Genomic DNA, 25,689 nt, shown 5'->3' on the forward strand with positions numbered 1-25,689 from the left:
TAATGTTTTTGGATTAATTTATAATATACACATTTGAGTACCTCACACAAATAACGTACATAGTCAATTGATATGACGTGAACATATACATAATACTGAGATAAATTCCACTCGGCCTTTTATCGTTTAATCACTTATATTGCATAAACAATAATTCAATAAAAAAAAAACCTTGGAGTGTCGTGCGTGACGTGAAAGAGTCAATGTACTTCAAATTACCGAGTGATAAGTAATTTATTTACAACGTTTTTGCACGAACGACCCAGATACGAAGCTGATTGATGGAACAGGATATGGTAGGGGCAGCTTGGAGACTCTCCAACACATACTGCATCTAACAATTATAGTTAACATTTCTTGGAACATAATGAATTTTAAAAGCCTATAATCAAACTCTGACATTTAATCAATTTAACTTTTAAACTCGAAACTTTAGAAACGGTGCTAAAGACTTAATACAAAACAAATTTGGTTCGGAAAAACGCGCTGCCGCAACGATGTCTTTCAACATTTGATGTCTATATGTATTTCTGTTTATATCAAACATAAGTACATATCATTATGCCAATAAGAGAAAAAAAGACGCTAGTTATATCTCTGATTAAAAAAAGAGTGCTTACTAAGTTTCACTGTAGATACCCGAATCAACTTAACAGTTGTATTGATTGAAAAACAAAACATAAACCAGATATTTATTAGTAGAAACAGTCATAAGAAAAATTTGAAATGAACAACAATAAATAGAAGATTTCGTCATAGACCAAATCTTCCAGTACTTGACCGATGACATCAACTGTAGGAAATCAACAAAGAGGACAGACATCTTTGTCGTCGGCCTATAAATTCTCAGCGCCTAATCGATCGTTATCGGAGGACGATGTGACACACACACATGTACTATTCTATTCTAGCTAGTACACTGAACACAAACATTCCAAACCAAGTATGAAATTCAAAGTGATTTTATATAAATACAAATACGAATTGCTGCTTTAAAAGTTTCTTAAATCTTTTCACAAAAAGAAGTACATACTTTTAGACATTATTAATTAGAATTAAGACAAAAAGAATTGTCAGAATGAGAAGTGAGAGGACATAAACGTCGACATTTTGGTAAGGCTAGAGTTGCGCCAGTACACCGGCACAGTGTCGAATCCTCCTCCTAACAGTACAGTCGTAAACTTTTTATTCCAAAAAACTGTGAAATTTTTTTTTATATAATTTTATAACACGTAATATTAAATTATTTTGAATCAAAATGACTCGAACCTTGCCCGTACACATTTGACGTCAAACCATTAATGTAGTGAGTCTAAAACCGAGTTATATTAAGACTTACGTATTACTAATTCATAGTATTTATTGATTAAAGTTCATAGTAATATTTATATCAATAACAAATAAGTTTATACGTCAGTATGCACTTATGCAGTTGCTTTGCTTACGTCACTCATACGAGAGATCTTAGTATATGACATTTAATGTTTATTCTATGAGTATATAGTGATATATATAAGTATATACTCAATGAAAACATTATTTGAATATTTATTACACACGTAGTTAATATCCCCTTATTTACACGTAATATAAACAACGCACAATTTTTTTTTCTTTATTTGTTAACCGACTTCAAAAAGGAGGTTCTCAATTCGTCTGTATTTTTTTGTTCATTAGTAATTTTATATAGATATAGTCGTCAACATATTTATAGGAACAGTTTTAATAAATTAAAAATCAAACAATAACGAACAAGTGAAATTAAAAATATTAAGATTGATTGGCACGAACACAATATGTATAATTTGGATATCATGTTTAAAACTTTTAAACCTATATTTCGAAAGTTTCAACGCCAACAAGCTGTCTAATCAAACTATCTTTAGTTTTGATTGATACATCGTTCTTACAATTCTAAGTTATGGCTTCCCACCTAAGATTAAAAACCAGACATTCATGCGGATAAAATAATTCAGGCATTTAAAATAAACATAACGAGTACGCGAGCGTTTGAATATCGCTTCTAATATAAAAAACACCGAGGCGTCCTTAACGCATTTTTTATAGCATTCCTCTAGAACATTGACCTGCAGTACGTGAATATATAGCATTAATTCATTAATAATATTAGAGAGACGCAAAAAGTGGTTCACATTAGGTGCGCTTACGCAGCTTTCGGTCGCGCAATACCTCTTTCACACGAAGGCTACAGAGTGAAGCAGGATAGACGGGCAGAAGTAAGCAGCAGGACACGAGTGAACATCTAGTGAAGGCACAAGCAGAAACAGAACAGTACTGATTTGCCTCTAAGTGTCATCAACATCAGCTCACTATACCTCCTCACTAAGGTCCTCGGCGCCTACCCTATGTTAGGTGTGGACTCACGCTGGACTACTGCGGGTTGCTTAAGATAACATATATCTTTGAATTTCTTTCCATATATGTGCAGGTTGCATCACGCTGTTTTCCCTTACCGTCAGAAAGTCGGATAAATGTATGTTTTTCGAAAAACATATTGCCACATGGGTTCGAATCCCGCCATGTGGATTACAAGTTGAGTGCTTAACCCGTGAGCCATAGATGCTCCCTAAGTGTGCGTTGAAATAATAACAGTACTGCACTGCCTTCTGCTCTGCCTCAGAATTCTGCCTTCGTGTGAAACTGGCATAAGGCTCTAGGCGCCGGCAGAGCCTCGCCCGCGCCCGGGCCATTGTCAATGTTAGTTCCGGTTACAGATCCTCCTCGGTAATGCGTTTACGAATATAAAAACATACAAAACATAATTGATTCGTTTAACTTATTAATTTTAGCGAATGGAATGCAGTAGTATTACTAATGTATTATTAACGTGTGTGCGTTATATGGACAAGTCAAAAAAAAAGTCTTGAATACCTAATCATTACAACAGATTGGTTGCTTGTTCGTTAAACTTTCAGGATGTGAAGCGCACAAATTAAAAGTTTTCTTAAGTTTTTTTTTTCTAACTTTAATGAAACTAGTAATAGATGTTTACGCCGTCCCGGATAACATATTTTTTATTGAGTTAATTAACTAGTCAATAACAGACTCTTGATCGGATTCCTTCTTAATTTGAAGACCTTGAATCGATTCCTTTCTCGTAATTATCAATAGTAAATTACGTAATCACCAAACTAATAAAATGTCAAGTTATTTAATGTAGCCATACGAAGTAGATAATATAGGTAAAAATAGAAACAAAAAAAACATTATAAACCAGATAGAAAGATGAATAACCGTTGGTTTCTGAAACTTAAGTTTCAGTATAAAATGTATCATCATCTCTGTTATTATCTGACAAAACAAAAATGACAATATGTTTTAAACGGAGATCTAAGAAACCTACGGTAAGTAATATTTTACTGGGGTCACTAAAAAATCAATAACACAGTTTTTATTAGTACAAGGGATTTCAGCGAGATCAGTTCAGCCGTTGCGGTGATACCTTCAAACAAACATCCACCCATCCAGCTAAGCATTCACATTTATAATATTAGTAAGATATTCTTAAAGACTATAATAGGACATATAAATAAAGAAACGTTAACTTTTTTTGTTAAAAAGGGAAAATAACATTTAGGATAAACACTTATATTTCATATATCATATATCTATATAAAAGAAAGTCGTGTTAGTTACACTATTTATAACTCAAGAAGGGCTTTAGCGATATGGCTGAAAATTGGTGAGGAGGTAGCTTAGAGCATGGAGACGGGCATAGGATACTATTTATTCATTTTTTTTTCAAATTTATGCCTTAAAGAGCTGCTTTTTATTTAACTTACTAGTATTATAAATGCGAATGTTTAGATGGGTGTGATGTGGATGGATGGATGGATGGGTGTTTGAAGTAATCTCTCGAACGGCTGAACAGATCTCGATTACATTTTGGCATACATATAGAACATAGTTTGAAAGAACACATACGGTACATTAATTAAGTTTTTGTATATATCCAAGCGAACGGAGTAGCGGGCGACAGCTAGTTTTTAATAACAAAGCATATTTGTAACATTACATCCAATGTAACCACAACATAAAATAACGACAGCAAAACACATTTTAATATATGCAAGAAACGATTTAAATTACTCATGAAACGTACGTGAGGTGATTTCTGTCACAAAACAATGTAAGGGCCGGTAAACCATATTGAATAAATAAAATATATGGAGGAAAACTTTTATAAAAATCGAGTACAGACGCGACCGACCAGACAGACATTGTTAAAATGAATATAAATGTTGGTGTTCGAATGACGAAGAAAGAACGCAGTACTTCAACGTCTGTCGTTGAAACGTGTTGCATGTAAAAAGTTCAATTTATTAAAATTAAGGAATTAAATATACGACTCACGTTGCAAATTGGACAGGGGATTTGTATAAAATCTTGTATGTTAGCTGCGATTAAGAAATATCGGTTCGCACTGAATTGCTTTACGCGCCTTTAATATTAAATAGACTTTACTAAGGTGTAAAGTAACATATTTTAAAATAAATTACTCCACATAAGAAAGGTTTAACAAGCTTTTAGTACTGTTTATGAAATTATTTATTTGAATTTATAAATATATAATGTAAATATAAATATATAATGTAAAAATATAATAAGACTTTAATATTTTTGTTATTGTAAATATTATTGTTCAGCTTACAATGTTTAAATTTTTTTATTATTATTTAGTTTAATTTTTAGTTTGCTTAAGTTTTAGTATATCGTTTATTTAATATAGTATAAATTTATTCATTTGTTTTGTAGTAGTTAGTTATTCAATTAAAAATAATTATTTCAACAACCTAGAATATACAAAATGTAAACAACAAACAAGCTAGATGTTTGAAATATTATATTCATTTCTTAGAAGTCAAAAAATCGGTATGAATGGAGACAATCTTGATATAAGTAAAGCTACGAACTTATACTAAAAATTTCATAAACGTATTCATGGTTAATATTATTATATGCTTTTTTATGATTGCGATTTCAATATAATTATAATATTTTCTTAAACATTTAAAAGCTTTGTGATGTTAATATATCACTACTTGTGCTAAGATCAAGTAAATAAGATGAAATAAGTTAATTAGATGGAGAAAAAAAAATCCGAAAGCGTTATATTTTTATCAAATAGTACTATGCTTTATATATTTAATCTTTTTAATATTAATAATATATAATAGTAAACAAAACTAACACTTAGCTGCAGTTCTGTTGTGCGGATCATTGCGTTTTCGTGATCAAAATTGGACAGGACAATCTCGTTGGACGTCAAACAAGTGACTGAATTTTTTTTAAGTTGCGTTCTTAGAAGAAAAAGAGCTACCGCGGTGGTCATCCAGGAAGCCCTCGCTAAGCAGTCGCTAAGGCTTTGTTTCAACTGGGAACATTGCTTCGCAATACTTCTCCGAATGTATTGCACAACCGTTGCCTTTATTACCGAACTTCCAATGAAGTTATGAATAATATTTGTTCATTAATCAATTAACTCGAATTTATTAATGCATCTTAACTTCATTACCGCTTTCACGTAATTTCGTGTTAATTTGTTCTTATATATTTGCGTTGGTTAAACAGTACTTAATTGCAAGTCATTTTCCGGCTTTATATACGTAAAACTGAGTAAAATTATTTATACATTTTCGAATTATTTAAAAAAATATTTATAAATATCATCGGCCGTAGATTCACTCGAGAGAATTCAGATATTTTAACGGAAAAAATCTATGGACAAACAACGAAGATGTGTCTTATCTTAACAAATGTACTCATACTCGTAATCCCGCGTATACCTAATGATTAAATCAATTGAAATAAAGACAATAAACCCTTATTGTCTTGGTAACAAAGAAGTCGTATCTTAATTAAAATAAAAAAATTGTCTATTACAAACAAGCTGATAGAATGGGCAATAGTTAACAAAGCAAAAAACAAAGAGTAATTAGATTCTTAGTTTGTTGAAATTATGATAATGGAAATACTAATTGTGATATCAAAGGTCACACAATTGTAAACTTAATTACGCATTTGATAATCTTCTACAGCGGTTAATGTGATATAAAACAAACTAAAGATGGATTGAGGTTATTTATATTTAAAAAAAATTTCCAAAATTTATCAATTTCTGCAACAAATTCTTTCAAGATATACTTTTTAACAACAATAATCTCTAAAGCTCAGTTTTGCATAAGATCCGGGAATATAACATTTAACATCATTTTTAGGGTTCCGTACCTCATAGGAAAAAAACGAAACCCTTATAGGATCACTTTGTTGTTGTCCGTCTGTCTGTCAAGACCCTTTTTCTCAAAAACACGTGAAGGTATCAAGCTGGAACTTATATCAAGAGTTCAGGTCTGCGGTTGCTAGGTGCTGTGAAAAATAAAACTTCTAAGCCAACCCAATCAAAAGATACAAGTCTCAAATTTTCGACATTCACTAGGAAATTAAAACCTACAGAGTACTTCCCGTGAACTTAGAATTTTTTTCTAGCCCTTGAAATAATAGTAAAATATCGAACTACTAACTCGCTTAAGTATGTATGCTACTCCGCGAGTTTCGAGTACGCGAATCAGGCAACAAAAGGCAACAAAATACAAAAATATCATACCGTTTTATATGTCTTTTAATTTCGCAGAAAATCAGAAAGATATAAAACTAAAATACCATTTAAATGACAGTAATAATACGAAACGCGACGAAGTATTTAATAAAAGGCATTAACATAAAAACAGCTACCGGAATTACTACACGGCAAAATTTAAGGTACTTTATAACTTTAGTGGTTACGCGGGGTTTAAAAAATGCGTGACGTAACGTACTGGTACCAATAAATAACAGCTGTGTACAATAAAAACTTTAAAAACAGAAAAATGCTTTTAACGAGAATATATAGAATACATGTTTGACACTTTTAAGTGTCCGTATTGATGTACAATTTACACATTCACCTAGATTAAATGATACGTAAATTTAAACTAAGTGGACCTTAATTATCAACTTGTCATAAACTATCATGAACACTTAATTGTATCTTGGTAAGGTTTTTTTTTTATATCTCTGTCAACTATCGGGTGTTTTTCTTTCTCAGGATTTTAGAAATGATACATTCGAAACTAGGGTATTTGGTATTGTTAAAAGGGTATTTTCCGTTTCGTGGATCAACGGTCCATCTGACCGATTGATCGATAGCCTCATCGGTCCAACGGGAAACACTCTGTTATAGAGTCGGATGTCATTATCCGTAGCACCCTTGAAATAAGTATTGTGTTAAGTAGAAAGAAATGAGAAGGAAATATCGTGTGCGTTACATCATAGAGTAATTTTCTATTATTTTATAATTATATTTTCCCGAACTTTTCTTGAAAAAAAAGACATAAAAGTTGTTATGATTGTTGTTATAATATGAGTATTTTTTAATTCGTCTAAATAACTTGTGCTTAGCCGGGTGTTGTGCTAAGAGCGTCGGTGGCTCAGGGGTCAAACACATGATTTGCAATCTGCAGGTCCTGGGTTCGAATCTCGCTATGTACGAGTACCAATGTGTTTTTCGATTTCCGATTTACATATGTACATTTATCCCGCGTTCTTACGGTGAAGGAAAACATCGTGATGCAACCTGCAACATATCTGAGAAGAAATTCAAAGATATGTGTGAAGTCAACCAACCCGCACTGGGCCAGCGTGGTTGACTATGGCCTAATCACCCTTAATATAGGGTAGGCTCCGAGCCCCTCGTTGGGGACGTATAGTGAGTTGATGATGAGCCGGGTGTATTTTTTTCAAATTAAAAATGTTATAACCTAAAAAGTGTTTCAGCTCTCTTCAAACTCGATGACCACTTTAATATGAACAACTGCATTTTTATGATATGGTTTGTGAATTTGATTTTATGATCTTTTAACGATAACAAATAAAAATACACTTACACCTGGTCTGGCACTGATTAAAAATAATTTGACTTAAGGATTATATATAATATACGTTTAACAGCAATAAACTTATTATGGGCTGCATTTCGAATGGGCCGTCTTGTTTATTTTCGTTATATTATAGTCCATAAAAACCTATAATAGATAACATATTATAATAAACTTTTATGTCCAAATGATTACTCAAGATTAGTTACAGGTCATAAAACTTAAAAACTTCTCTAAAATTAAATACGTAGAGAAGTTAAGAATAGTAATTTGAACTAACTAAATGAGATGACAAAATATAAAACTACAAAGATGAAGATCTACTTGGGGGAAATTGAAACAGACTGTATTATGGTATTAATGAACTTTATATTTGTCTAAGTAATATTCTAACTTAAATCTCTGCCTCTTTTTCGTACTTAGTTAACTTTATACAAAGTCGAAAGCTTACAACTCAACATTCTTTTTCCAGTGCGGACTCACCCACTTTCACGACTGCGGCGCGAACGCACGCGGTGCGCAAGGTCGCCGTGAGGCAAACCACTCGTCGCACAGAATTTCTTTCGAGGCGGCGACTGGCGACCGGCGACATAACAAGCATATACCAGTCCGGGAGCGGATCGGCCGCAATAAAAACTCTCGGATACATTTGACGCGTGTGCAACATTACCTCGACGCTCGGCTCCGATTACTTAATGCTTCACGGCTAACTGTACACTACGACACGCGAAACGAGATCGGGTTTTTATTTCTCGTTAAGTTCGATGATCGGCAAGGGCGCAGCGACGCGGGGTGAAGTTCCGGGTAGCCGTTTGATTGTTCCACTCAGTAATCACTTAAACCATTTCCACGCACATCACGTGACTTATATAGTAGTAGACAATGTTGTCATATTTCAATATAATTAATAATAATTTAATTTTGACAACAGAACTACGAACTTTGCTAGCTCGATCTATATTAAATTTAGTTCAATGGTCTGACTTAACCAATCAAAAATCTGCAACACTAACCTAATACAATTACTTTTCTAAAATGTAAGACGGTATTTTAAAAAAAACACGAAATATTTAATCCTACATAATCTAAATCCAACATAAATCGTTAACACGAGCGCTATAAAATACTAATAAAACTACTAACGCTGAAGTAGACATAATTCTATTTTTAGGAAAATAGTGAAATTAAGTCAAGTTCCCAAGCTTATTCTGAGATAAGCTATCTTGGATTTCTCATGATCTCATTAACATAACGATAATCGTATGCCACCGTACTGAAATTTATCTTCAGCAAATATTGAAGGTGGATCTGTAATTTCCTTTTGTTTGTTGAGATAATTTTGGATCGTACATATGGGCTAACATATTCACCCAAACAAAATTAATCGTTTTATACTTTACGCAAATATAATTTTACATTACTATCTAAAAATGACATACGATGCATAAAGTTAAATTAATGTTTAACTTCGTTTTCTTTACCGATAGCTGTCCAAAAACTGTATTGTAAAGACGTTTTAGCTATACAGGCATTTTACTAAAATTATGTGTTTTATTTATATCTTAAAGGAATATTATGCTCTTGAAATAAAGCAGTTCCTATAATAATATATCCTATTTTTTTGTAAATCCGAACATCATAACATCTTTAAGAATCACAAGAATAACATCTTTAAGAACTCTAGGGTCACCACCAAATTACTAACTGCAGGACAAATAAATCTCAACGGCTATAAACAACGATGTTAACACCAGCAGATAATAAAACAAATAAACATTTTCAGCTCTCACAATTTCATTAGTACGGTTGTAAAACATTAATAGTTCTAAGAGAATTAATCAATAACAAAATAAAGAGAATTCTCGATGACCTAATCGAAAAATTAAAGATTTTACTGTGGCGTCAAACAATGAAGTCCGTTGATTGGCCGGCGGCGCTTCTGGCACGGTAGCTAATTGAATTAACAGCCCTGAACACAACATGTCCATTAGACGGTCTCCGCAAACACGAGGATAGATGTTCACTGCAACTCGGCGGGCTGTGCCTTGCTATAACATCGAAGGAACACGACAAGTGACCAGATTTTAAACAAAATTTTCGGATAGTCTCGAATCGAATCGAAAAAATATTCTACAAAATCTCGTCCATATTTTTGAATACGTAATGTTTCTTGATGATTCCATCTATTATTCAAAGTTATTTTGTTAATTTCACTTATGGTTATAAAAAGACGTAAGAATATACAATAATTTCAACTTCCCTAACTAAAGTTCACCTCAACTAAGTGCCGTTATGTGGAACGAATGTATCAAATTATAAAGGGAAGGCCGGAATTTTGGTTAGAATTCCCACCTGGCAATGCTGGTCGCGACGAGTCTTTTTGATATGTTGCAATATCAATTTACATATTAGTGTACACCTGTACGTAGGTAAACGCATAAAATAGCTTAATCTATAGATACGAAACTGTCATACAACACTCCAGATAGTCAGACTTTACTTTTTTATTTAATTTTTAATATGTGTATTATAAACTTTCCAATAGTTTGAGTTGTGATTGCAAAAAGAAAATTAAAAGCGGAAAAACTGGGCTAAATATTTTCAAGCTTAGAATGTGCTGACGAAATTCTAATGTAAAATCGAACAATAATATAAATTTCAACCGGAATTAGAACGCACAACTGTCTATGTCTTTTAGAATGAAGCGGGCTTACCGCAAACCTACGCGGTCATTATTTACGACATGCACGTATAAAATATCATCTGTTAATTCCTGAAACTTTACATACATAAAATTATCTATTCTAACAGAAACATATTATACAATAATAATATTAACTTTATAGATGAGATGAAAATACTAATCCTGGGAACCAAAATATCTGTATAAAGCATTTTAGTTCCACTGTTTTGTCAAAGATAATGAGAGGGATAACGATATATTTTATACAGCGATTTTGGCCCATGAATATAATTTTAGATTTTCTTAAAATACTCTTTGTATAAGTCTTGAAGGCATTTTCTATAATTACCTACAAAATCTCTAAACTATCTCATAATTATATGATGAGAAACAAAACTAAGTTAACACCCGTCGAAAAACAAAACACTGCGGCTCGATTTAAACTGTCGTCAATAACAGTACAATTTCAATTGATTTCCAAAGGTGATTACTCAATTAAATACTTTAATATAAACAAACAGTATAAATGTTGATTAGTCACGCAGGTGCAACAATCGGCTTAATGTTCGCTGCCTGAACTAAGGCGGATGAGTTTGGCTAGGAGTGGCGGCAACGACGGGCCCGGCCCCACCGCACGCCTCCGCCTGCATTCCTATCGCCTCACGAATTATCCTTACACTTATTTTAAACTAATTATAAAGTGTACAATTTTAAATCTAAAAAAAATAAAAATGAAAAATTACATTTTCTTAATTGATTACTTAAAAATGGATTTGAATTGTACCTACATTTAACTAAGTAAGAACTTAGTTAGAACTTAGAAACAGGAAGTTACAATTACGAAGTAAATTTCAAACTAATCTAAAATACTCAATTGTAATAGCAAGTAGCAAGTAATTTAAATGTACTAAGGTTTGATATTTACTAAAGATATGAGACGCATAATAAATTCTGCGTTTGCTTTAAGGCAATTGTTAACGATTAGGTGTCGCACACGCAATATTAAACGGTTAAATTAATTGCATAATGATATGCCAAGTGGTCGTGTGGATTGCATCTAAATCAGGAAACGTAAGATAATAATCTGAACTGTACTTACTTATGTCTTGTTGAGAATCAATATTACTTATCCTTGATTGAATATCAACGATAGAAAATACCGTAATTGATATAAAGGACCTAAATTATACTTTAGTAATGTAAGTAAGAAATAAAACTAATCAGTAAATTTACCAGAATTTCCTTAGATTTATTTGTTGTTAGCTACGGTTACCTGTGTACGGTACTCGATAAAAAGAGGAATACATAAATAATTTTAAGAAAACATTTTAACTTTTGGCAATGGTTAAAACTAAGATTTTTTAGTAACCGTAGTTTAACTAATACTTTAACTAGTACAAGTGATCTAAGGTGCATTAACTCGATTGGAAAACAATTTCGCATAACAATAGGGTGAGATACGAGATGAATTATTAATAGAGCTAATGTGGCTCGGAGCGTGGTCGAGATAGCGGGGTGAGTGGCGCGACCTCGCCGTCGCCTCAGATAGTGCCCACGCAGCCTGATTGTCGCCAACGAGACCAAACCGACTTTTTACAATCGCCATTACACAATAATAATACCAAATACCAAGTCATAAAGCCCAATATTCCAGAACATGGTTAAAACAATACCCATAGACGCGTTGCGGTGAACTACGCGCGCGAGAATCAATTTTAAAGTAAGTTAAGCCGGAGCAGTCGTGTGTATTTAGCACCATATTACACGCATACTGAGTACTTTTTCCTGTTAGAAACAAATCGCGTGTATTTCAATGTGGCTTTTATTTGATTATAGTGGAATGTGTAAATTTATTCGATGTTTTTTAAGTGAAATAAATAAGAAATAGTAGTTTGAGTTTACTAAAAAGTACACTAGAATTATGACAGCTAGTATTCATAACTGGCTGATTAACAATTTCATAAGCTAATAATATTTTAAGTAATAAACTCGTCAAATTAATCTAAACTGGTTAAAAATACCTAACCTATCTCTGACCACTACATTATGGTAATAAGGACGTGCGTATTTTATCTTCGTTGCTATGGCATTTGTATTAAATCTTTATTAAAATTTGGAATTACTTTAAGTGCGTCGTTAACAATTTTAGCGATAATATGTCTATTAAGAAGGTCAAACTTTCATGTAGTAATCTTGTTCATTTTTGGTACTTTCCTATGTCAAATTTAATTTAATTGTTAAGTTTAATTGCATAAAAACATGTTGCACTTGTCAATACTGTCAACGTAGGTGGTGCTCACGAGCTCTTGCACTATTATTTCTTAATTGCGAAACCGTTTTGATTTGATTCGAGTCTAAACAGCTTTGGTAAACAAGCGTCGAGTGCGGTGCGGTACGTTGATAAGGAGGGTCGCGGGCTGTTCATTCAAGTTATAATTAAATAAAATGAATGACTGCCGCGCCGACCTCTTTATTCACACAATTTACTTTTCAACAACGTGTTTATCGATACTTTATAGTATTTTTTAATGTTATCAACTTGTTATGATTCGAAATCCTGTTCATTCTACTCTTATTTGGCGTGAACTCATTATTTTAGTACTTTATAGATTAGCTTAAACAAGTAACCGACGTGGAATTACGTCATCATCATCATCAGCTCACTATACGTCCCCACAGGGGCTTGGAGCCTACCATATCTTTGAATTTCTTCTCAGATATGTGCAGGTTGCATCACGATGTTTTCCTTCACCGTAAGAACGTCGGATAAATGTACATATGTAAATCGGAAATCGAAAAACACATTGGTACATGGCGGGATTGGAACCCAGGACCTGCAGATTGCAAGTCAAGTGCTTGACCACTGAGCCACCGACGCTCCTATTACGTACGGAATTACGTACTAATTAATAATTGCATTTCAATGGATATGTTGAGTAAATATAAAGAATTAAGATTTTAATACAAGTATTGTTTATGATCTATAATGTTTGCCATTCGACGTTTGCACAATTAATCGTAATTTCTTAAAGTATCCCAACACGGCAAATTAAATGATGAAATCAATAATGGTATTTGTATAACTTATATTACAACTAACTGCAACTCTTATCAAAAATGTTTACGAGGTACGGAAACAGCCTCGTACTGATTATTAGTTTTATTGCATCTATATAATGTTCCTTATAATTAATGGCACTAAGATCTGCTAAAGTAAAAACATAGTTCGTCGTAGTCTCTAAGCGATTTATGCAATACATCCTTTAAAAAGTTTGTACACAGGCAAGCGTCACCATCATTGTTGTCTCGCTACCTATTTGTTAAGATTGCTGCGATTTCACCGTGATTTTCAAAATTTTTGGAACAATCATTATATAAAGTGTCAGCTGTGTAGTTTGCTATGCCTTTACAGACTGAATATACGAACTCACGTCAATACAATTCAATGATATGTGTACGATGTGCGAATTACGCGATACTCGCGACGATAGTCCGATCAATAGTATCAAAGATTCACGTACACTTGTGTAAAAAAGGCCTTAGTTGCACAATGACATTCTATCTTAACAAGGTTCCAATTTATAGTTTGTTGAGAACAAGATAAATACTAAATTATAGATTATATTACAAATCAATAGTCGGTCTTAACATCACTGTATACATGATGCTTTGTTATCAAAAACGTAATAAATAATTTGACTAATTTAAATAATTCAGATGTACAACAATTTATAGATGGTATATCTATAATAAAAACATTTGTTAAGACATTGAAAAAATCCACCTCAGAGACATTTGACAGTGTTATAGGTGGCTGAGCCTAGAGATTATACCTTATATTTTATTATGAAATTAACTGTCGACCAAGATTCCGTCTTGATCCTTCCCTCTTGAGAAATCTTAATTACAAACCTATGTGTTCTTCCAGACTATGTTCTACATCTATGTCAAATTTCAGCGAGATCTATGCAGCCGTTCTAGAGACAAACAAACATCCATCCATCCATCTAAACATTCGCACAATATTAGTAACAAATAGCAATGTTGACAAAAAATTTAAACATTGTAACTGACATATTTGACAATATATTTTGAATTTGGAACTAGATCTTTTATCTATATAAACTTTATAAAAATATACGTTTTGAAAACTGCATTATGCTAAAAAATTAGTAAAATAATATAGTTAGTATTGTATTAAAAATATTTAAAAATATTTCACAATATACTTAACTCTAATTTGAATTTTTATCTATGAAAACACGCAGCGAGATTATCTATGGTATAAAATATAACATATTTATAACTGGTATTCAAATGGATTTTTGATAGTAAATTTTGTAAATATACATAATATACGCTTTTACATAAACATACATAAATATAAGAAAAATTACATTTCAAAAAACTATGATGGCTGGGTGGTCTGTTCCTAAGCCTTAAAGACTAGGATTTTAATTCAAATACCGAGATAAATTAACAATTTATACACTATAAAAGCCATATAGTTGTTTGTAGTTGTGTTGACTTTATTTTCAACATATAATTCTAGCTTTTAGTCGGGACTCCGTTCGCGCGGAAAATAAAAAAAAAAACAATAAGTAGCCTATTTGTCCTTCCAGGCTATGTTGTACATTTCTGCCGTTCTTGCGTGATACCTTCTTTCAAACATCCATCCATCCATTTTATTTATCGTATTTATAATATTGGTGGATAAGAAAAAAGAAAATAATTTTATATTGTAAATTAGAGAGTTTAATCATAAGTGATTTAGACATAAGTATAAGAAAATTAAATATATAAACATTTTAAATAATCGTATTTCAAATAATCAGTTGACAGGCGCCCGTCGGATCTTTTGTGATTTAGCGGTGAGTAACGATATTGGCGTGCGCCGATAAGCGGGCAATAGACATTCAAAGAACAATCGGCTCTTCAGGGAGGCACCGATAAATTGCATTCCTCAAATAATTACCTACAGCGATAAGCGAATTCCAAGACTACGTCATGTTCAAAAGAAAAAGTTCGGTGACGCGACTATCGCGGCGCACGTATGCCGATTAGATCAGTACACTTGTTTTCTCTAACCTAGATTATTTCAGTCTAATCGGACACGTGTAATCTAGGTGTTTCAAACGCAATATCTACTGTGCGGAAAACCTACGATAACTTATTTCTAATAATTAAAACTGTATTTGCAATTTTAATTATTTTTAAGACTCAAGTAATTAGTTAGACACGATATTAACTAAGCTTGGGCAGAGATTATGTATTGAGATTATATGGCTTTTATAGGAATTGTAGCCTTGCAATCCTTACGTCGATCGCGATATTTTATTTACCCTTTATTTAATCCTCTAAATTTCTAATTTTGACATTAAATAATGAAAGAAATGTAACTTGAGATCGGCAGCTACCTTGGTAACTTTTTAAAAGTATCGTATATAATATTATATTTAAAAATAATAATATTTGAAAGCCGTATACTACGAGCTCAGTAATTAGCCGTCTTCAAACTCATTACATTAAAACATATAAATAAATATTACAGCTAAATTTATTTCAGTAATATGCAGACTTAAACTGACCTTTAAGATATTACTATGGAGCAACCCTCATAAATATGTCATTCCTTTGCAAATATTACCTTTGAAGTTGGAAATGTCGAAAACTAGTCAAGTAATGTTAATTTGAAAGAGATATTCACATCGTTCTCTCTGTATGTCTCTAAATATATGGAAACTAATTAAATAAGTCCATTTACTTTACGCTTTTCCCAACACAATTAAATTAATAATTTCAGCTTCCAGCTTGAACCATAGTTGCCTAAGATAAATTAAAAAAAAAAAACAAAAATTAAATATTAAAAAAGGTACATATGTATTTACACATTGATAAGTCGCAATACAATAAGTCAGTCATTTTATTTCGGTCATATTTCCGTCCGATTTTTTCGCATTGATAACGTAAAAAAGAAGTATTTATAGCAACGTCACTTCCGCGAATTCTTGCCTATGCCAATGTATACTGAGATATATTTAACTGATATTAATAATAGATTATAGGATACGTAGAAGTTAAACGATTGCTCTGACTCAGATTCGCTGAAAACGATGAAACATTTTGGACTAATATTTTGCACCCGGAACACTTAAAATGTTTTCATAACCCGCATCTGCCCAAGTCCGGGTTTATTTCTTAGTATAACATTTATTCAACTCTTGTTTTTAAAATACATAAACGCATCCTCGGCTAGCTACATCCTAATCAACGCTAGCACAAGGTACATCGAGTAAACAAAAATATGCGCAAAATCGAAATCCTAAATGGTGTAGGAACACATAGGAGACAAGCTTTGTTTTAAGATCTATGATAAAAAATTTCTGAAAACTTCACGCAGATTTTAACTTACAAGTAACTAAGTACACAGATTTCAAATATCTGTGCAAAACTTTCATGTTCGAAACAAGACTTAAACCTTAACTTTTGCGACACTAATAGAAATGTTTATTATTTAAGTTAACTTAATAAATAACTACAACAACTTTAACTTTGAAGATATTGTGGTTAAGTATTTACGTTAAAGTATAAGTTAAGTATTTACTTACAGTCATGTCCAGAAGATTGATGTAACGGATTTCCACTCTGGATACGTAGGCCAATCCTAGCACATCCGTTTATCCACACTGCATGCTCGACGGTTAAAATTATACTGAGTTGTAATGATTCGCAATAAAGCCTATTAATGGTTTCTCGAGGAACATCCGCTCACCGATAACAAGATGTAACATAGAATTTCTTCAAGCACATTTTATAACAACATTATAACTATGATAATAAAAACATTCCCACGACGATCTAATTCATAAAGTGCTTTGAGATGTAAGTTTCCTTACTGCTCCGCTGAGACACGTTTGTGATTTAAGCAGCCCCTTAGCGTAGTTTAATATTGATCATTAAATTATTTTAAATGCGTTCATTAGCCGATATTCTAATGAGTGCTTTAAATGAAAAGTTATTTAAGCTTGGAACAATGTTTGCTTTGGTTTGTTAATTTACTAATTATTCTTGTACTATCCAACTTAAGCTCGAGGCTTTTATTAAGATGTAGTGTACGACGGTTTTCTAATGGCGGGAATCGAACTCTCTGCCAAGTGGATATCCGTTCTCTTTACCATGAGACTATTGACTCCTCATATTGATAAAGATAACTATTAAGCGCAGTACGTATCCGAACTCTTTGATGGCCATAGATTAAACATTTTGCCAAAGATGCGGCATACTGGCCACTAAGAACCTTTGCCTTTTTTAATTAAGGAAAAATATAGATAACAAAAGAGAATCGCGCGGGAAGTCGACGAGTTAAGAAAATGAAAATGAAAAGAAGTCGGGAACAGAGTACCATGAAATATTATTATAAATATGTATGTAGTTTTATTACAAGGATTTAACAAATAATAATCGCATCTTTGGCTGCCGTGCTATTGTTTAAAATTTTTACAATATGTACATCTTTAGATTTATGGCTTAAAAACTACTATATTGCTGTCTGAATCTCAGCATTTCTACATAAAAAATGAAGATTAGATATAAATTCGGAGATGATAATAAGGATACTGGTCAATATATTATATACGTCATTATTTTAGAAATATTTTGCTTATTTAATTAACACTATATTAAAATTCCAACTTCATTAACTTTTCAATTTCCGTCCGGATTTTAATAAAATATTAATTAAATTCGAGATAATTCGATACACATCGATCTAATATTTTTACAGATTGATAGCAATCTTCGAATTTTATTCAATTTATTAAGATTCAACTTTAATTACATGAAAAAGATCTTAGGCCAAACAGGAACTAATATATATGGCCTGTGCTATTTTTAAATATGGAAAATATGTTTTTTTTTTTAAATAGTTCTTTCGATTGATGAGTTGTATTTATAAGTTTCTTTCTTATGCGATTAGTTATAAATGTAGGAATTCTAACAAATTATTATTATCCTATTTTAACATAAATATAAATTAAAATATAATCTTACTTAATAACTAACCACTACAAAATAAATGAATTAATTAATACTGTATTAAATAAACTATATACTAAAACTAAACCAAACTAAAAATAAAACTAAGTAATATAAAAAATCGACCCCAAATCTCTGCGCTCGCACGGTAGGGTTCCCTAGAGGCTGGCGGCATTTCCCCGTTGGATGGCCAGGCTTAACCTTTGTCCGAAATGCGCGCCAGCCCTTGGATCCCCTGAGGCGTCGATGAGGCGTGCGGAAATCTCCTTAAACAGATGACGGGCTTCCGCACCCTAAGGCCCCAAGCCCTCCACGGCAAGAGGTGCAAATATATACGGATCTGCCAACGCCGCATATTCACGCCTTTTATTGATCTTGGCATATTATAAATTGTAACTTTCAACGACATACTAATTGAAAAGAAATCCCTATTGAATTAACAATTAAATAGTATTTTAAACATGGAATACGTCGTGAAGATTTTCAATAACGATTTGTCGATTATTTAAGCATTCATGTTATTTGGCTGAATTTATATAAAATTAAAATATATTTCCGATAGACAAGGATTAAAATGTTTTTTTTGTTGAAAAACTACAATTCTGTTGACTTTATTTCGAGCTAATGAATTTATAATACAGATTATAATAAGAAGAATTATGTCGCTTAGTTTTTTACAAATTAAAATATTAATTAGTAACAAACGTAATTAAGTAATGGGTAATTGTGAAATAGTTGGCTAATTAAAGAATTCCTGGATTAGTATCCATTGAGGAAAAGTTTTTTTTTTATACTAATTTATAATCAAAGTCAAAAGAATATTATGACAACTTCGGGAAGTTTATATATAAAATTCGCAATTACATTTGTAGATTACTAGAGTTCAATTTCCATTCGGTCATCATCAACCGACTATACGTACCCACTGAGGGGCTCGGAACCTACCCGAATTCAGGGGTGACACTGCCATAGTCAAGTCTGGCCTAGTTCGGGTTAACTTCACACATATCTTTGAATTTCTTCGCAGATATGTACAGTTAGCATCACGATGTTTTCCTTCAAATAAGTTCGATTCGGTATCTGTGTCTAATTTTAACCAGGATGGTAAACAATAACTAACAATTAGGTATACTTATGTAAATATAAAAATATGTAGTGTCACGAAATATTTGTGAATAATTTTTCATATCCCTAACATGTGTCATACCTAACTGTACATGATATAACATGTCTTCGTCGAATGATTGATAAAGTTTGTGTTTGTGAAGGCCCATTGCGAGAACCAAGTAATGATTCACAGATTCAATTGCAAATCATCAACCTCACTATATTTACAACAGCTGTGGTATTCGCTTACGATAATCATTACTTTTATTATCTGTGATTTATTAATAAATTAAAGATAAACGAAACAATATTGCATTTTAGTGACATTAATTAATGTCAATTTTTTTTATTATAATTCTAATATTTTTGTATTAATACACATTGGAACTTCATGGTTAGGAATAATAGAAACGTGCTTGCTACTTTAAGGGTATCTACGCACTATACTAAGAGCAATTCATCGTTGACTTTAAGTCATTACGACCCAATTCAAATAGCATACTACTGGCGCCTTTAGTATAAAATACACCAATAGCTGCCATTTAATTTGAGCCAGACAGAATAATATTTTTTGCATACATCATATCTTATATCTTTAAATGAGCAATTCTTGTATATATATATATATATATATTATTGGAATCTCGGAATCGGCTCCAACGATTTACATAAAATTTTGTATATGAGGGGTTTCGGGGGCGATAAATCGATCTAGAATCAATTTTAGAAAATGTCATTTTATTCGTGTTTTATCGATAATCAACTTAAACATAAACTTAACTTTTTCTATCGGTAAGTTAAAAAAATATTATTCATATTTCATCATTTAATATTCGTACTTAAATACAATTTCCAAAAAACACAATTTAAAAATTAAATAAATACTATGACTTTATACACAAATCATGCTGATTTGTTAATATCTAGATTTACAGATTTTGACTACTGAGTATATTCCATTGGTATCCCTTCTCTGACGGATATGGATGAGACGTGAATGTCTGACTGTCTGTCAGTCTGTTTAATATTGTTCAAGATTCACTTTACAAATTATCAAACTTTGACACGGCCACCCAAATTGCTGAATAATAATTACAATTAATAACAACGAATGAATATATTCATTTTAGATCAGTTTGTTAAGTGAGAACATTATATTAATCATGTATAAACAGTATGGAATTATTTATTTTTATCAGAAGACAAAAATATTAAAACACTTTTTAATTTATTTATAAACTTTTGAAAGAATAATAAAGAGACTTATGTGCGCTATATTTTAAAAACATTATTTTAAGATTACGTTGGTGTTAAAATAAAATTGTGTCAATTGATTTAATAAGGCATTTTTTAGATGCTAAAAATATATAATACAGTATATAAATTGCGTGCTTATGTATATATCAATAGTATATAATAAATGGAATATTTAAATTAGATGGACGATATCATTAACTGGTTTACATTCGTGTTATCTCCGACGTAGTCGAGGATGGCTTCCCCGTTCATATATACATTTATACGTATGTATGTACATGAAGATAAACATGTCGTTAATTTAATATAAAACTATTGTATTACAATTGCTCGTTGTTATTAATCCATATCATTAAATTTAAATATATTTCTACCAAATTGGGGCTTTTAAATTATCACAAAATCCTTCACAAAAAGAAATATAAAACTTCTTGTTTCATGTTTAACTTGAATGTGTTACATTAATATTAAAATTACAGCTTTAAGCTCTAAGTACATAATATACTTAATTGTGTAATGAATATGTATTCGGGTCTGATTAAAAAGTTCAAAGTTATTTAACTTCATGTTTGAAAAGTTACATCAACTTAAGTACTCACTTAAGTAGTAAATATCAACGTGTACCAACAGTTTCAACTTGTTTCGATCATACCATGTAACTTTCTAATATAATATTAAACACACATTGGTATGCATACTTAAACATGTATCCGATTTAAAGCATAAAATATTTTAATTGTATAAATTTGCATAATAAAAATAAATAAATAAAACTTTAAAATATAAAACTTACCTTAAATATCAAACCGACGTCTCTGCTTTGAGCAATCGAAAAATATTAACTTCACTCGTACACCGAAAAAGCCCGTTAAGTAAGTAGTAACACGTAAAATAACACCTTCGGTAAATTAAATAGAAGAACGTAGCGGAACTCGCGAGTGTGAATTATCTAGGGATCATTTATTTAATTTTTATTAATTTAATTTTTTATTTTGTTAAGCGATCGATCGTACGACGGCGCAGATAGCGTGGTAGCGGACGAGATGACGGTAACGAGGCGGCGCGTGCACTGGCGCTGGTCGTGGTCGCCGCTCGGCTCGGCCGCGTGCCACTCGCCGCTCTGCCCCGCGCGTGCGCCGGACCAGTTCCTCAAGCGCACTCCGTTCAACACTTGAACAGAGCTTCGACTCCAATTCAATCAATGCGCGAAATGCAACAGTGCAATAATATGCACTCCAGCACACATCAACGAATTCAATGTCTAAGGGATTGTGACCTGTTCATCATCATATTCAGCATTTCTTAACTTTCGACTGAATTTAAGGATATGTTGTATTGTTGAACGTACATATACGGGTAAATAGTAGGTGGTTTAAAAGACCACACATTACACGAACCGTTTTAACACATCCCGGCAATTTGTTTGTTGTAAGATAACATCCCTCAAGAATCTCCATTTGTACTACCCAGTGATATTTATCTACATTTTTGCACTCAACAGACCACCAAGAGACCACACATTAGACGGGTCAATTTAATATCGGTCTTGACACTAATAAATATTTCTCTCCTAGATAACTGGCTCCCACGATGTCCTGTGTAAGACATTTTCCTTTTCGACCACACGCAAATCTAACAATTGTACATATGTCTATCTCAACAATAATCGATCAATGTTGACTGACAGATAGTTTACAAATCTTATTTGCAATAAATAAGTGTTATATTTACACTAGCTTTCGCGCTCGACTTCGTACGTGCGGTATTAAAAAAACTTATTAAGTAACCTATGTATTCTTCCAGACTATGTTCTACATCTATGCTAAATTTCACCGTGATTCATACAGCCGTTCTTTACATACCTTCAAACAAACATCAATCCATTCATCCAAACATTTGCATTTATAATATTAGTAAGATGTAGCCCATGAATAAATGTAATAAGGCCTACTGTGCACTAGTTGTTAGCGTCGTGTGAAGAAAATTAAAGAATTCACAAAATCGGGTTAACTTACTTTCATAATTATTTATCAAACAAATTCAGTAGGAAAAGTCGCTGTATAATTTACAAGGTAAGCCTGTTTTCGTGATTTGTTTTTATATTGCATTTAACAACGAAACTTAGTTCAGTACTGTATCGAATAACGTGCAAATTGTTTGAATGTTTCCAAAGCGCTTGAGCGTAAAAGAGGTCACCCATGCGTTAGGTGACGCGCTGTCCATTCCAACGTTACTTAACTGAATCCCTTCGCCGATGCTATCGCGCTTGCATCGGATACGGAAAAGTAAGGACAAGTGAATGTCTGTAGGCTCTAGTGCACTAAATTACATTTATAACGACAACAACCACTGTTATGTAGTATCAATTGAAGTTATAAATGTATGTTTTCAAAATTATTTTAAGTTCTTTTCGAATATAAATGTCAGTTGTTAAAGATTGCAACGACGCCATAATCGGTTTTTAAAATGAAGTGAACATATCTTTTCGTATAAGAAAAGTGTGGGAAGGGAAAAAAACTAAAGTTAGGCCTCTGGGACGCATACTCATCAAAAGAAACGCGGAATTGCATCTACTTTACCCCTGTCTTCTGTGTGGTCGTGGTATTGCACCGTCCGAGCCGACCAATCCGTATTCCGTGCAGCAGATGTTGTTGTGCTGGCGTGTCATCAACCTGCCCTTATCCCTATCGAGGGTCGGCACAGTATGTACTACTCCTCCATACATCTCTATCAGCCGTCATATCCGAGTCTACCCCCTTCTTACGCGTATCCTCTTTCACACAGTCATTCCATACTTTATTTTGGTCTTCCCCTACCCTTGTAGCCATCCACATTCAATCTTATTACTTTTTTGCTTATATCTTATGCTGGCATGTACCAATGTTAAATTTAAAAAAAAATTAAAACACATGGGGTATATTTTATTTAATATCTGTCTAATTACTAACCTAAATGAGGTAGACAGTATATCAATCATAATCCGGTTATCGATCCAGATTAAATATTTGTTGCCCAATGACGTAGTTTATTCTTCGTTTTTGCACAATAGAATCGAATGCATACCTTAACATCTTAGGTATTTGAATGTTTTTAAGGAAAACCCTAGTCGTTTAGTACAAAATAAGCATGACGTATAGCACAAATAGCTTAAAAGATAAGATTAAACCTCAAATAATACGGTTTTATTTTGACCTATTAACATCAATAGCTTTTATGTTTAAAGCAACAAATAAAACGTCACTAATAAGTGTGTCATATTTCATTGCGCCATCTTTTTGTTTACGACTTTTTACTGTAAAAACTTAACAATCAAAATAAAAAGAAATCGAGTATCTATAAATATGAAACTTACATTATTTTACTAATCTAACTAATATTTTAATGCGAAAATTAAAATGGATGGATGGTACCTCCGAATCGGCATAGCGGATCTTGATGAAACTTAGCACAGATGTGCAACTTAGTCTGGAAGAACATATAAGCCTTATTGGGTTTGTTATTAATTACGCGCGCGGGACGCGGGCTACAGCTTGTATTATAATAAAGTTTTATTCTTTTTCCTTTGGTTTAATGTGAATATATGAATATATATGGACATATTATGCATGTTAGTTAATTTATATATTATCTATATATATATATATATATATATATATATATATATATAATTCTTCTGTGAGTGTGTATGTCACTGAACTTCTCTCAAACGACTGGACCGATTTTGATGAAATTTTTTGTGTGTGTTCAAGGGGATCTGGAAATGGTTTATATTCACAATTTTCATCAAATGTTAACTTCATATTAATTTATTCAAATTAAAGACGTATAGACAGGACAACGTCTGTCGGGTCCGCTAGTATCTTTATATTTACAATGGTTGCGTAAAAGATTGTCTAGTTCCATAATATTTATTGACATAATCCCGTTAACCCTTTTGTACACATATAGCCGTGGCCAAGCTGGCGCCAAACGCCCACTGGCTGACAGTTTAACCCCATTCAAGGGGTGGTTCACCCCTATCTTCATCATATCAGATAAATTATGACAGTGTTTGAACAAGTCACTGAACTCTCACTTTACTAAATAACTAGCAGTCGTCCGCGACTCCGCACGGTATTATAAAAAAAACTTAATTAGTAGCTTAAGTATTTTTCCAGATTATCGTCTATATATATGCCAAATTTCAACGAGATCCATGCAGCTGATCCGAAGGTACCTTCTATAAACATCCATGCATCCAAATATATGCATTTATAATATTAGTAAGATTTATTTAAAACATGTGAGATGTAACTAAGTGGATTTGACATTTACCTTCTAAGTTACCGTTAAGTTAAGTTGGGTAAAACCCATAGCAAAAAGAAGCATAGAAGCATCAGAACATGGAATACTTTATAAGTTTAAAAGTGTTAATACTACAAAGATGTACAACGTCAATTTTAATAATAATTAGCGGTAGCACGCGACTTCGTCAGCTCATTATTTAAAAAAGAAATGAAAAGTAGTTGCCTATAATGTTCCTTCGTCCTCAGCCAAATTCCCATCAAAGTGCCGTGAAAATTGGTTCAGCGGTTTCGGATATTACCCCGAAATAGACGCAACTTTGCGAACAGTTAGACAGACAGACAGAAAAAAATTAAAAATTGCTTTTTCTTTATCAATAAAGCAAATATA

The 25,689-nt window shown here is 32.4% G+C and overlaps 1 protein-coding gene across 1 annotated transcript in view; it reads right to left on the reverse strand.

Annotated features, from left to right (window-relative positions):
• The window catches only part of cv-2 (crosveinless 2-secreting protein), a 49,922-nt gene extending 27,849 nt beyond the window's left edge, over window positions 1-22,073 (reverse strand). The window contains exon 1 of the mRNA XM_013326911.1: window positions 21,809-22,073. The gene's annotated coding sequence lies outside the window, so the exon portion shown is untranslated. The remainder of the gene's footprint in view (window positions 1-21,808) is intronic.
• Between the last annotated feature and the right edge of the window lie 3,616 nt (window positions 22,074-25,689).

Source organism: Papilio xuthus, unplaced genomic scaffold (genome assembly GCF_000836235.2).
Source record: "Papilio xuthus unplaced genomic scaffold, Pxut_1.1 DF828780.1, whole genome shotgun sequence".
NCBI classification, from domain to species: Eukaryota; Metazoa; Arthropoda; class Insecta; order Lepidoptera; family Papilionidae; genus Papilio; species Papilio xuthus.